The 14220-nt window shown below is 47.2% G+C and overlaps 1 long non-coding RNA gene across 2 annotated transcripts; it reads left to right on the top strand.

Moving 5' to 3' along the window:
• The first annotated feature begins 5854 nt into the window (after positions 1-5854).
• On the top strand, positions 5855-13433 carry LOC122363505. 2 transcript variants are annotated; one of them, XR_006253380.1, is made up of 5 exons: positions 5855-6178; positions 6843-6920; positions 8289-8558; positions 11873-12064; positions 12663-13433. It is a non-coding gene; the product is annotated as an uncharacterized LOC122363505 (long non-coding RNA). The 2 variants fall into 2 exon arrangements; XR_006253381.1 differs by having other exon boundaries at positions 6128-6412.
• Positions 13434-14220: the final 787 nt, after the last annotated feature.

Raw genomic sequence — 14220 nt, 5'->3', positions numbered from 1 at the left:
GTAAAAAATCCGTAAATTCGCCCTTGTACGGCCAAAAACGGGGCGCTAAAGTAAAAATGGGTATCAATCGAAAGCTTTCGTTTACCCAGACACAGTCCTGCAGGAAAATTCCACTTTTTCCCCATAGGAAAGTTTTTACGGGAAAATCAAAATTTTGGGTCAATGGGGGGTCCCCCCCGATTTCGTTCAAAATCGGCACACAGGTGCCCCACCACCAGCCGAGAAACTTTCCCCAAAACGGTCCCCGTTGCATTGACGTTTAAGGCCCTTAAAGCCCCGTAAACTCGTAAAAAATCCGTAAATTCGCCCTTGTACGGCCAAAAACGGGGCGCTAGGGTAAAAATGGGTATCAATCGAAAGCTCTCGTTTACCCAGACACAGTCCTGCAGGAAAATTTCACTTTTTCCCCATAGGAAAGTTTTTATTTTCCCGTAAAAACTTTCCTATGGGACAAAAGTGAAATTTTCCTGCAGGACTGTGTCTGGGTAAACGAGAGCTTTCGATTGATACCCATTTTTACCATAGCACCACTTTTTTGTCCGTACAAAGGCGATTTTACGGATATTTTACGAGTCTAGGGGGCTTTACGGGCCTTAAACGTCAATGCAACGGGGACCGTTTTGGGGAAAGTTTCTCGGCTGGTGGTGGGGCACCTGTGTGCCGATTTCGAACGAAATCGGGGGGGACCCCCCATTGACCCGAAATTTTGATTTTCCCGTAAAACTTTCCTATGGGGAAAAAGTGGAATTTTCCTGCAGGACTGTGTCTGGGTAAACGAGAGCTTTCGATTGATACCCATTTTTACCCTAGCGCCCCGTTTTTGGCCGTACAAGGGCGAATTTACGGATTTTTTACGAGTTTACGGGGCTTTAAGGGCCTTAAACGTCAATGCAACGGGGACCGTTTTGGGGAAAGTTTCTCGGCTGGTGGTGGGGCACCTGTGTGCCGATTTTGAACGAAATCGGGGGGGACCCCCCATTGACCCGAAATTTTGATTTTCCCGTAAAAACTTTCCTATGGGGAAAAAGTGGAATTTTCCTGCAGGACTGTGTCTGGGTAAACGAGAGCTTTCGATTGATACCCATTTTTACCCTAGCGCCCCGTTTTTGGCCGTACAAGGGCGAATTTACGGATTTTTTACGAGTTTACGGGGCTTTAAGGGCCTTAAACGTCAATGCAACGGGGACCGTTTTGGGGAAAGTTTCTCGGCTGGTGGTGGGGCACCTGTGTGCCGATTTTGAACGAAATCGGGGGGGACCCCCATTGACCCGAAATTTTGATTTTCCCGTAAAAACTTTCCTATGGGGAAAAAGTGGAATTTTCCTGCAGGACTGTGTCTGGGTAAACGAGAGCTTTCGATTGATACCCATTTTTACCCTAGCGCCCCGTTTTTGGCCGTACAAGGGCGAATTTACGGATTTTTTACGAGTTTACGGGGCTTTAAGGGCCTTAAACGTCAATGCAACGGGGACCGTTTTTGGGAAAGTTTCTCGGCTGGTGGTGGGGCACCTGTGTGCCGATTTTGAACGAAATCGGGGGGGACCCCCCATTGACCCGAAATTTTGATTTTCCCGTAAAAACTTTCCTATGGGGAAAAAGTGGAATTTTCCTGCAGGACTGTGTCTGGGTAAACGAGAGCTTTCGATTGATACCCTTTTTTTACCCTAGCGCCCCGTTTTTGGCCGTACAAGGGCGAATTTACGGATTTTTTACGAGTTTACGGGGCTTTAAGGGCCTTAAACGTCAATGCAACGGGGACCGTTTTGGGGAAAGTTTCTCGGCTGGTGGTGGGGCACCTGTGTGCCGATTTTGAACGAAATCGGGGGGGACCCCCCATTGACCCGAAATTTTGATTTTCCCGTAAAAACTTTCCTATGGGAAAAAAGTGGAATTTTCCTGCAGGACTGTGCCTGGGTAAACGAGAGCTTTCGATTGATACCCATTTTTACCCTAGCGCCCCGTTTTTGGCCGTACAAGGGCGAATTTACGGATTTTTTACGAGTTTACGGGGCTTTAAGGGCCTTAAACGTCAATGCAACGGGGACCGTTTTGGGGAAAGTTTCTCGGCTGGTGGTGGGGCACCTGTGTGCCGATTTTGAACGAAATCGGGGGGGACCCCCCATTGACCCGAAATTTTGATTTTCCCGTAAAAACTTTCCTATGGGGAAAAAGTGGAATTTTCCTGCAGGACTGTGTCTGGGTAAACGAGAGCTTTCGATTGATACCCATTTTTACCCTAGCGCCCCGTTTTTGGCCGTACAAGGGCGAATTTACGGATTTTTTACGAGTTTACGGGGCTTTAAGGGCCTTAAACGTCAATGCAACGGGGACCGTTTTGGGGAAAGTTTCTCGGCTGGTGGTGGGGCACCTGTGTGCCGATTTTGAACGAAATCGGGGGGGACCCCCCATTGACCCGAAATTTTGATTTTCCCGTAAAAACTTTCCTATGGGGAAAAAGTGGAATTTTCCTGCAGGACTGTGTCTGGGTAAACGAGAGCTTTCGATTGATACCCATTTTTACCCTAGCGCCCCGTTTTTGGCCGTACAAGGGCGAATTTACGGATTTTTTACGAGTTTACGGGGCTTTAAGGGCCTTAAACGTCAATGCAACGGGGACCGTTTTGGGGAAAGTTTCTCGGCTGGTGGTGGGGCACCTGTGTGCCGATTTTGAACGAAATCGGGGGGGACCCCCCATTGACCCAAAATTTTGATTTTCCCGTAAAAACTTTCCTATGGGAAAAAAGTGGAATTTTCCTGCAGGACTGTGTCTGGGTAAACGAGAGCTTTCGATTGATACTCATTTTTACCATAGCACCACTTTTTTGTCCGTACAAAGGCGATTTTACGGATATTTTACGAGTCTAGGGGGCTTTACGGGCCTTAAACGTCAATGCAACGGGGACCGTTTTGGGGAAAGTTTCTCGGCTGGTGGTGGGGCACCTGTGTGCCGATTTCGAACGAAATCGGGGGGGACCCCCCATTGACCCGAAATTTTGATTTTCCTGTAAAAACTTTCCTATGGGGAAAAAGTGGAATTTTCCTGCAGGACTGTGCCTGGGTAAACGAGAGCTTTCGATTGATACCCATTTTTACCCTAGCGCCCCGTTTTTGGCCGTACAAGGGCGAATTTACGGATTTTTTACGAGTTTACGGGGCTTTAAGGGCCTTAAACGTCAATGCAACGGGGACCGTTTTGGGGAAAGTTTCTCGGCTGGTGGTGGGGCAGCTGTGTGCCGATTTTGAACGAAATCGGGGGGGACCCCCCATTGACCCGAAATTTTGATTTTCCCGTAAAAACTTTCCTATGGGGAAAAAGTGGATTTTTCCTGCAGGACTGTGTCTGGGTAAACGAGAGCTTTCGATTGATACCCATTTTTACCCTAGCGCCCCGTTTTTGGCCGTACAAGGGCGAATTTACGGATTTTTTTACGAGTTTACGGGGCTTTAAGGGCCTTAAACGTCAATGCAACGGGGACCGTTTTTTTGGGAAAGTTTCTCGGCTGGTGGTGGGGCACCTGTGTGCCGATTTTGAACGAAATCGGGGGGGACCCCCCATTGACCCGAAATTTTGATTTTCCTGTAAAAACTTTCCTATGGGGAAAAAGTGGAATTTTCCTGCAGGACTGTGCCTGGGTAAACGAGAGCTTTCGATTGATACCCATTTTTACCCTAGCGCCCCGTTTTTGGCCGTACAAGGGCGAATTTACGGATTTTTTACGAGTTTACGGGGCTTTAAGGGCCTTAAACGTCAATGCAACGGGGACCGTTTTGGGGAAAGTTTCTCGGCTGGTGGTGGGGCACCTGTGTGCCGATTTTGAACGAAATCGGGGGGGACCCCCCATTGACCCAAAATTTTGATTTTCCCGTAAAAACTTTCCTATGGGAAAAAAGTGGAATTTTCCTGCAGGACTGTGTCTGGGTAAACGAGTGCTTTCGATTGATACTCATTTTTACCATAGCACCACTTTTTTGTCCGTACAAAGGCGATTTTACGGATATTTTACGAGTCTAGGGGGCTTTACGGGCCTTTAACGTCAATGCAACGGGGACCGTTTTGGGGAAAGTTTCTCGGCTGGTGGTGGGGCACCTGTGTGCCGATTTTGAACGAAATCGGGGGGGACCCCCCATTGACCCGAAATTTTGATTTTCCCGTAAAAACTTTCCTATGGGGAAAAAGTGGATTTTTCCTGCAGGACTGTGTCTGGGTAAACGAGAGCTTTCGATTGATACCCATTTTTACCCTAGCGCCCCGTTTTTGGCCGTACAAGGGCGAATTTACGGATTTTTTTACGAGTTTACGGGGCTTTAAGGGCCTTAAACGTCAATGCAACGGGGACCGTTTTGGGGAAAGTTTCTCGGCTGGTGGTGGGGCACCTGTGTGCCGATTTTGAACGAAATCGGGGGGGACCCCCCATTGACCCAAAATTTTGATTTTCCCGTAAAAACTTTCCTATGGGGAAAAAGTGGAATTTTCCTGCAGGACTGTGTCTGGGTAAACGAGTGCTTTCGATTGATACTCATTTTTACCATAGCACCACTTTTTTGTCCGTACAAAGGCGATTTTACGGATATTTTACGAGTCTAGGGGGCTTTACGGGCCTTTAACGTCAATGCAACGGGGACCGTTTTGGGGAAAGTTTCTCGGCTGGTGGTGGGGCACCTGTGTGCCGATTTTGAACGAAATCGGGGGGGACCCCCCATTGACCCAAAATTTTGATTTTCCCGTAAAAACTTTCCTATGGGAAAAAAGTGGAATTTTCCTGCAGGACTGTGTCTGGGTAAACGAGTGCTTTCGATTGATACTCATTTTTACCATAGCACCACTTTTTTGTCCGTACAAAGGCGATTTTACGGATATTTTACGAGTCTAGGGGGCTTTACGGGCCTTTAACGTCAATGCAACGGGGACCGTTTTGGGGAAAGTTTCTCGGCTGGTGGTGGGGCACCTGTGTGCCGATTTTGAACGAAATCGGGGGGGACCCCCCATTGACCCGAAATTTTGATTTTCCCGTAAAAACTTTCCTATGGGGAAAAAGTGGATTTTTCCTGCAGGACTGTGTCTGGGTAAACGAGAGCTTTCGATTGATACCCATTTTTACCCTAGCGCCCCGTTTTTGGCCGTACAAGGGCGAATTTACGGATTTTTTTACGAGTTTACGGGGCTTTAAGGGCCTTAAACGTCAATGCAACGGGGACCGTTTTGGGGAAAGTTTCTCGGCTGGTGGTGGGGCACCTGTGTGCCGATTTTGAACGAAATCGGGGGGGACCCCCCATTGACCCAAAATTTTGATTTTCCCGTAAAAACTTTCCTATGGGGAAAAAGTGGAATTTTCCTGCAGGACTGTGTCTGGGTAAACGAGAGCTTTCGATTGATACCCATTTTTACCTCTTTGTGACGTCATTTCTAGGGGAAAACGGGTCATAAAGGTTTCCCTCTACCGGGGCCTTTTTTCCCCCTACCGAATCTGTGCTGTGCTGAATCTGTGCTGAATCTGTGCCAACTTCCGTTACATCGATGGAACAGGGCCCTAGCCCCTAGCATCCGGTGTAACTACTATTGACGCGAAATATTTTTATTTGCAATATCTATGACAAAATTAATCCCAAAGTTATCCTTCCCATATCTTGTGCTCGACCTTCTTACATTTGATTTCCAGATACTTCCAAAGAATAAGCACTTACTCATTGACTGACTTGATGTGTAAAAAAGCCAAAATTGCTGCAATTGAAGGGTGATGGTCCTCTCAGCAGCTCAAACAGCTATTCAATGATTTTTAGAAATGAACACACCCGATCAATGAACTGACAAATGAAGCACATTAACCTCTCAAACCTTTTCATTATTTCAGAATACCGTGGACCCCCCCCCCCCCCCCCCCATACATCCATCAAATCGCACCAAATATCCACAATATCAACAACATATACCCTGCGTTCGATGTCTCCCGGACGGCAAAGATTCTATGCCGTCCGCGTCATTTTTTTTCCCAGCCGGAGCAATACACAGGGCGGCTCTGATTGGCTACCCGCTCCAGCCCCTGACGTCAGGACCCACAATGCATTGTGGTTGCTTAGCAACAGCGTTCGCATCCTACGGAGTCGCATCCGATTTTGCTGTCTGCTGGTGCCGTGCGTTGTGTTTTGTTTTCGTCCGATGGCCATCTCTGGTTCGGGCAAGGTATGTAAAACGTGTAAAACACGTTCGGGTTCGTTTCGTTTCGGTTCATTTTCGGGTGAGTTTGAAGCGCTTGATATCAAATACCACTAACTGGCCAGATACAATGTTTGTTACGTTATTTTTTATGCAAAGAGGTGCTTACGCCGGGATTGCCGACTTTCTATCTTCATCTTCGTTGATACCCATTTCAATTTCATTTCAAAATTCAAGCGGTCTTCCATACATGGGGCACAGGTGAGTGGATATGAAAAGTATTAATTTGTGTCCACTGTTCATCATGTTTATTCATGACTGGATTTATATTATTTTCCATGGAATCTCAATCTGAGAAGCGTAGTGTTCCAGACACGGCGCTCAGTTGATAGGTACTTCTCTCCCTTGCATGGAAAATACTTACTTACTTACTTACTTACGATGTACGAGAATTTAGAAGGCCACTTGGCCTTTAGGACTCTTACTTTATCGAGCTCCTAATCTGTGACTCTGCTTCAGTCGTTTGTGTGAATTGTGTAGTGAAGGTGAGTCCAGTGAGCGTCGAGCTTTGCTTTGAAGGCGTTAACTGTGCGAGATGTGACGATTGATGCCGGTTGACTGTTCCAGTCGTTTACAACCCTGACCCCAAAGGTTGAACATTTACTTACACTTGAACTTCCTCATTTTTCAGGATACATGTCTGAAAATGGCTGATATTAAGCTTTGCCCATGCAGCAAGGACAGCTTGACTATTTTCCACAATCTTAGGGTAAGTAAAAGTTAGGTACATAAATTGGCCTCCTTTTGTCTGTTTTATCCATTCACTTTCCTTGAGATTAGGGGAGAAGACCCATATTGCGCCCGCTGAAGCGAAAACTTCCTGTGCTTAACCCTATTAATGGTGGGCTTTCTGGAGTACGTCAACTGGTGGAGGAGGCCGATTCAGCCCCCCGTCAGATCTCGGGAACTAAATGACTGATGTTGATCATGGGACAAACACCATTCAATTCCTCTCAACTTAAACTTTTAGATTCATGCAAAAGAGTTGGAAAAAGTTGAAAAATAGGGTCTCAGAGGGCAAGCAATTATAAAAATTTCGCATTTTTCACCTAAGCCGTATAATTGCAATAACTTTGATGTTTCTCATTCGATTTAGATGCAGACTTTAGGATATGAATCTGTATACATGGCCATGGGTCCTTCATATATGTTGTGGGTTTTGTGAAATTTGAAAAGTCATAGGCATTAGGCGGTTTCAGGTATGTAAAATCAAGGTAAAAATGGGGTAAATATTTTTGAAGTATTTTGTTGAAAAAGAAACGTCTTATGAGCATAACTTAACGTCTGTAAGGTATTCACGTGATTGGAATACCATGTAGTTGCCCATTTATGCTTAGCATAGGCGGATTCAGGTACCTACACTGAAATGGGGGAATGACACCTCCCAATGTTCCTTCCCTGGGCCTGCCTATGCAGATACCTATCTGCCTATGCAGCATAGTACATGCTTGTGCCATGTAGCCTACTGTCATGCAAGTGCAACAGGGCCATTGATCATCGATGCGAACCTGAGGAACTCATCGGCAAATGTAAGAAAATTCGAAGTTGGGCGAAAAATACCCTCGAGAAACCAGCCTTGGACACGTCCCTGCACAAGCTAGGACCTCAAAATTTTGGTACAATGTCACCAATAATCCTGTCCTTGGACAGGATATGCTTATTATATTGTTGAGAACAGTCTGAAAGTTTCAAGTGGCTAGCTCAATTCGTTTTGGAGATATCCACGTAAACCCAGGCCCCCATTGCTGGTCAGTGGGGCCCTCCCGAAAATTAGCCGTGGAGCCGCTGATGTTCAAGATAGAACCACTATTTTGACAGGATATATATGCTATCAGTATGAAATACGTTAAAGTAATGCTCAGAAAATTGCATGTACCTAGCTCAATTCGTTTTGTAGATATGCACGAAAGACTTGAACACCGCCCATCGCCGCTCAGTGGAGATCCTCCCGAAAATGGACCCTGGCACACTCCCGTTCAACAAATCGACACTATTTTCGGCTTTCTTTCGGCTTTTTACTCCCACGTTCCTACCAGTTACCACATACCTCATCATATCGTAATCCTATGCTTGTCAGGAGCTGCTTCCTACGAACTACGACTACCGCGAACTACCGCGACTACGAACTACGACTACGACTACGACTACGACTACGACTACGACTTCCGAAGGAGAGAGATGTATCGACGGCGACCAGGGACCGTCTTCTGGAGCTGTTCCGGATGGCCTACTCGGCTGAGTAGGCGCGAGACGAGCTCATCTCAGCTCTGCAAGAGGAGGCCGGAGACGATTTCTACCGCATCGCAGCGGACCGCGCCCACTGTCCTGATGTTGGCTATTGTCACCGGTAAGGATGGCAGATTTATGTTGTAATTTTTATTAATCCTCGCCCGGCGAGGGGGGGGGGGTTGATGCAACCAAGATGCAACCCCCCTAAGGTTTTCGCAAATAACGTAATTGGCATACCCTCTGGGGCAATCTTTCCGCACCTAAATCCTGAAAATCCTGAAAATTTCAAGTTCCAGTCTTTTCAGGTCAGGGGCCGTATTCACGTCGATCATTTTCGTAAGAATTTTCTTAAGTGTGACCTACTTCTTAAGTAAATTTTTTCATTCACGTGAACTCCGTCGATAAAAACTTAAGAAGTGTCGACGTGAATACCAAATCATACTTACGAAAGAAAATCGACTTACGAAGTCGACGTGAATACGGCCCCAGGTCACCAGGTCACAAAAACCGGTACAAGGTCAGGGAAAATTGGACTAGTTTAGCGGCAACTGAATGACAGTGTTATTCGTTGATATCGTGGGCGCTATGGCACGTAGCGCTACCAAATTTCGGACACAACTTGGGGAATCTATTTGACACATGACCTGGGAGTTTTAGATTCCAGTGACCCGAGGTCAGGTTACAAGGTCACAAAAACCGGTGCATAGTCAAAACCACTAAAAATGCACTATTTTGTTCATGGAAAGTAGAGTTCTTCGTCGATTTGATTCAAACCTGCAGGGTATGCTTAGGTCACCGAGTGCTATCATATGCACCCTTTTTTAAATTCGGTTGACCTGAAGTCATCTAGAGGTCATGACAATTTTTAAGGAAATTTGCCCGAATATGTAAAGATAAGAGATTTGTGCTTTCTTTTAACGTTTTTGTGTTGTACTACCTTGACTTACATCTACTTGGTGTTTGCAAGCTGCAAGAACGCTTGGGTCGGGTCAACTAAGGTCAAACTACGCTTTTGCTAATAACTTGGCACACGATGAGGCTAGAGCTTTAAAAACGGTGTCGTTGTGTTCCTTGTGATCAGCCGGTTTGAATGTTGTGCGATATGATGCATTTTGATTAAGTTAAACGTAATTAATTACTTTTAAGTTCACTTAATTTTTAAGAAAATTTGAAGTTTACTTAAATTGGGAACAAAGTAGATCATTCGATGCGCACGGACGTCCTGAGTTCACCGGTGCTTTTATTTTTGCTCCGTCGGTACTAGGTAAAAAGTTATAAGCGAAAAAACGTTTGACATGTTTTAGCGAAATTATTGCACTTATACCCCCCAAAAACCCACATGATGACGTCATATGACCCAAAAGCAACGTCACAGCGTTGCCCAAGAGCAAACAAGGTCTCAAGGTAATAGTCAAAGTTAATCGTATATGAAGTCACTCATTGTATCTTAGGCAATTCCGACGCGTTTTAGTGTAAAAATAAGGGAGCTGATCCCCCCCCTCCCCCCAATTGACTTATAATGGGGTGGTTAAGAAATTGCCCTGACCTTAAGTCATCGATATCGAAATTCAAAGCAAACTGACGCTAGGCCAAAGCAAACACAATAGTGGCTATTCCACGTCTCTTTCTTTATTAGAACAAAAGGTACAACAAAAAAGGAAAATTATTGTCGTGTGTTCAACGGGTGACCACGGATGACCTTTCAGCAGGTCGCTGATGCAAAGCTGCACCAGTGCCATGAGTAATAGCCTAACTCAACATGATTCAAAAGTATTTGAACCGGTCAGATGCGTTTCGGTGGTAGCCAATATTTCTGCCATTGACTTATTAAGGGCATGTCACAAAAATGACCTGACCTGAGGTCAACGCAGGCCGAAAGCCACCTTTTTATTATCGCATATGAATGAAAATTGATAAGGCTTTAATCGTCATCAGACGAAATTGCAACTTTCAGTGGGGAAAATATCAAGGTCACTCTTCGAAGAAAAGGTCAAGAGGACACGTGATTAACATTTTCAAAAGTTAAAGTTCCGAAATAGCCAAAATGTTTGTTGGTTAATTGCGAGTTGAACTATATAAAGTTTTAATCATAGAAAACCAATAGTTTCTGAGTTATAAGCCGCTAAACGTAGGGTCGCAGCGTGACCTCCAGGAATTGCCCGAGGCTATATCCCGGAAGCAGTTGTTCGAAGAAAAAAAATGATTGCCTTAGCTGGCTTCCCCGCCCATCACAACCCATTAGACCAATTTTAACCCGCGCCCTGCTGGGGAGGGGGGGGGGGGGCGTTTTTACGCCCCCCCCCCCTCAGGTTTTTCTCGAATTGCGCACCGCTGTTTTTTGTACACCTGTTCATACCTCCTTTCCGCACATGTTTTGAAAATTTCAGACCCGGGTCGTTCAAGGTCAGGTCACCAGGTCACGTCAAGTGACCTTACCTCAGAAAAAGTTCAAAGGTACACCGATTTTATACCTATAGATATATAATCTATAGCTACACTATTATATAACTATAGCTACACCGATTGAACGATCACTTTGAACCTTTCACCTTGAACATTTCAACCTTTTTTGGCTATAACTTTTGATAGAGACGTACTAGAGCGGTGAAAACACGTCAGTTGTGTTCAGCTCGACAATATGGATCGACTGATATGCAGCATGACCCCTTTTCGGTCAGGTCATGACCTTGACCTGAGGTCAAATTTTCAAAATGACCTTTTAAGATCAACAAATTGTTAATTCGACGCGTCTCGACGCGAGGAACACGTTGCTGGCAGGAGAATTGTCGTGGCTCTTTTGAGCCAAAAGTTCTTGCCGAAAAGCTCTTCGTAAAAACTGTTATTTTTTAGTTTTTGCACTCTGGAGGCTAAACCGTTGACCTGAGGTCAAATCTGAGGATATATATTAGCGAAAGAGCGTTAAGAGAGCTATCGAAATTCGAATGCACTTTTCCGCGGCGCTGTAGCTCTATCGGTTCTCGAGTTAGCCGTTGACAGTTTCCAAAATGTTGAAATAGCCAACATTTTTCCTTTGGTGACCTATGGTGACCTGACCTTAAAAATGACTGAAGTGTTTTCTTCCTTATTTTTGGCGCTCTTTCGATTGCCGCTAACCGCGTGTCGCTACGTGACCCAGGAGCCGAGTTAGACGGGGGGGGGGCTTGAAAACGGCCCCCCAGCACTCGGCGGAATGTTCAGGCCACCAGCACGGCGCGGGTTAAGCAAAAAATAAAATATGAGGGTGTACGGCTTTGGTCGATCTATCGTGGAATGCACCTTTTCTTAAATGTTTTCGGAACACCGGTTAAATTTTGTTCCGTCACTTCCGCCTCCGTCGCCTAAACTGTTCGTAGCTCAAAAGTAGCTACCCGACCATTCCCAATCAACAAGTAACACATACCATCAGTCTAACCACAATTCCTTTAATTACAGGTTGTACCGGACAGAATTCAAGAAAGTCTTTGGCGAGCTCTCCGGAGAGAAAATGCTGGACGGCCTTCGCTGCCTCGTAGAGCAGTGCGACGGAACATCGGGCGGTCGTGCTGCTCTGGAGGTGGACGATCACAGGCATGAAATGTCGTTCACAGGCATTTCAAGAAATGTGTTGTGAAATCGAGTAAATTGGTAAGTTATTGAAAACCATCGATGGTACATTGTTCGTCAGACACATACTTCTTAGCCCCCCTAGCGGGGCGCGGGTTAAGGTACACTGAATACTTGAGATACCTGTGACCTTTGCAGGGGCGTCGACGCGTAAGGAAAACTGGTCCGACTTTTTCTCGGGGGCCCCCACCGGTGGGGGCCCCAGGGGCCCCCGTGGCCGCAGCAGGGCCCCCCGAGAGCCCCAACAGGGGCCCCCCGCGGCCGCAGAAGGGGACCCCGCGGGCCGCAGCAGGGCCCCGCGGTGTCTAGCAGGGCCCCAGAGGCGCAGCAGGGCCCCCGCGGTCTCTAGCAGGGCCCCCCGAGCCGCAGTAGGGCCCCCGCGGTCTGCAGCAGGGGCCCCCGCGAGCCACAGCAGGGCACCGCCTAGTCGAAAAAGTGGTCCGACTAGTCGGAAAAGTCGGACCGGTGTCGACGCCCCTGACCTTTGGTAATGGAGATATAACCTCGTTCTCGAGGCCATATTTTGGCCCAAATGATCTATTTGTACTATCTTGCGCGGTGATGGTGTTTGTACCGCTCGTATAGTGTGTTTTCATAGTCATGATCCTCCTGTTGACAGGTCTTACAGCACCCGGCGGGTTTTTGGCCTCAATGAGGCAAGATCCGCGGGAACCGAGCAGCACGAGCCAGCCAAGCACGAGCCGAAGTGACGCATCTGGTGATCAGCAACCTGACCCGGCGAGCGAGGAGAAGGCGGGCACCAACCCGGGCGACGGGACAGCTGACCTGATCGCTCGGTGCCAGGCTCTGTGTGAGTCATGGCAAGCTGACCTCATGCGTGCACCAGAGCTGTACGGCCCCGCACTGGGCACGGCCACGTTCATTAGCCGCTACGAGTGCATGAAAACGGACAATTCGCGGGGATCAAGTTTGCACCAGTTTGGCACTGGTTGCAGCGCTGTCCCTGCAAGCTCCTTTAAAAGCTCCGTGATGATAGGCGTCCATCCGACAGCAGTGGCTCGCAGGAAGGTCCCAGTTGGTGGCAAGCGGCGTGTTTCCACCGGGAGACCCAAAAAAGACGCCGCCGCTGGCGACCACGGTGCCTACGCCGTGCCAACGAAGGTCGCGAAGCAATCACTCTGTTCTCAGGTGGTGCCCCCAGCTCGAGCCCCACACAACCTGGCGGAGTGTGTGGCTCGAAACGTGTCTGTGGGTCGAACCCACAGTGCCTAATGTGTTCAGGATGGTAGTTAGGATGTAATCCTCAATGCGGATCGACAGTGAAAGCTTTAAACGCGTCGATGATAACGGTCTAGCGGAATGCGAGCAGTGGTTGCCAGATGGTACTCGCATGTGTAAATACATGTTCCAGTGGTTCTGGTGCTGCTGAGACAGTGTATGAATGTCAGGAAGGCGATCCGACTGGCGCGGCGGTCAAAAGCTAATTGTTGGCGTGCGACACCCATATTCGTTAAATGTTTCAGCGTGATTGTTCTTGAACTTAATTAAGCTATAACCACGAACTACAAAGCTGTTTTCTTACTCCAAATCTCATATCTTCAAAGTGGAATATTTACTCCAACATGTCTGGGTGTAAAAGAGATGCAGTCTCCCCCCCCCCCCGTGGGAAGCAGCGGAGGGCACCTGTTTTCCAAACGTGTGTTTTATGCAGACCGTTGGAGTCCGAAAGGCAGGCTCCGCTGCGTCTATCAAGTTCGCAATAGATATGATCAAAAAAAGCATGGAAGGTAAAGTCAAATATCTCGCGAGAAATATTTCCGCTGTTACAACATGCTAAGTACGCATCAAACAATACGCTTCATACTTATCTCAATCAAAGAATAATGAATATACTTTCGTTCACCCACCATTAGACCGGTTAGAATACACATTGCGCCACCGCGTATTTATAGTCACCGTGCATTGCGCAGCCTCGTTACACAGCGGCATCAACTCGACGGCATTTGATTTGAAATCTCCGGAATCGAAAGCGCTCTCGGGCATCCCTGTGTGACGTCTTCTCGGTCTGACGTCACGGGCCGGAGCGGGTAGCCAATCAGAGCCGCCCTGTGTATTGCTCCGGCTGGGAAAAAAAATGACGCATGCCGTCCGGGCCCGAAATGGCGTTCGATGTCGCACGGACGGCAAAGATTCTACGTGACGTCACGTAGAATCTT

This window comes from Amphibalanus amphitrite, unplaced genomic scaffold (assembly GCF_019059575.1).
Source record: "Amphibalanus amphitrite isolate SeventyFive unplaced genomic scaffold, NRLGWU_Aamphi_draft 000026F_arrow, whole genome shotgun sequence".
NCBI classification, from domain to species: domain Eukaryota; kingdom Metazoa; phylum Arthropoda; class Thecostraca; order Balanomorpha; family Balanidae; genus Amphibalanus; species Amphibalanus amphitrite.
This window is presented reverse-complemented; position numbering and strand designations above follow the sequence as displayed.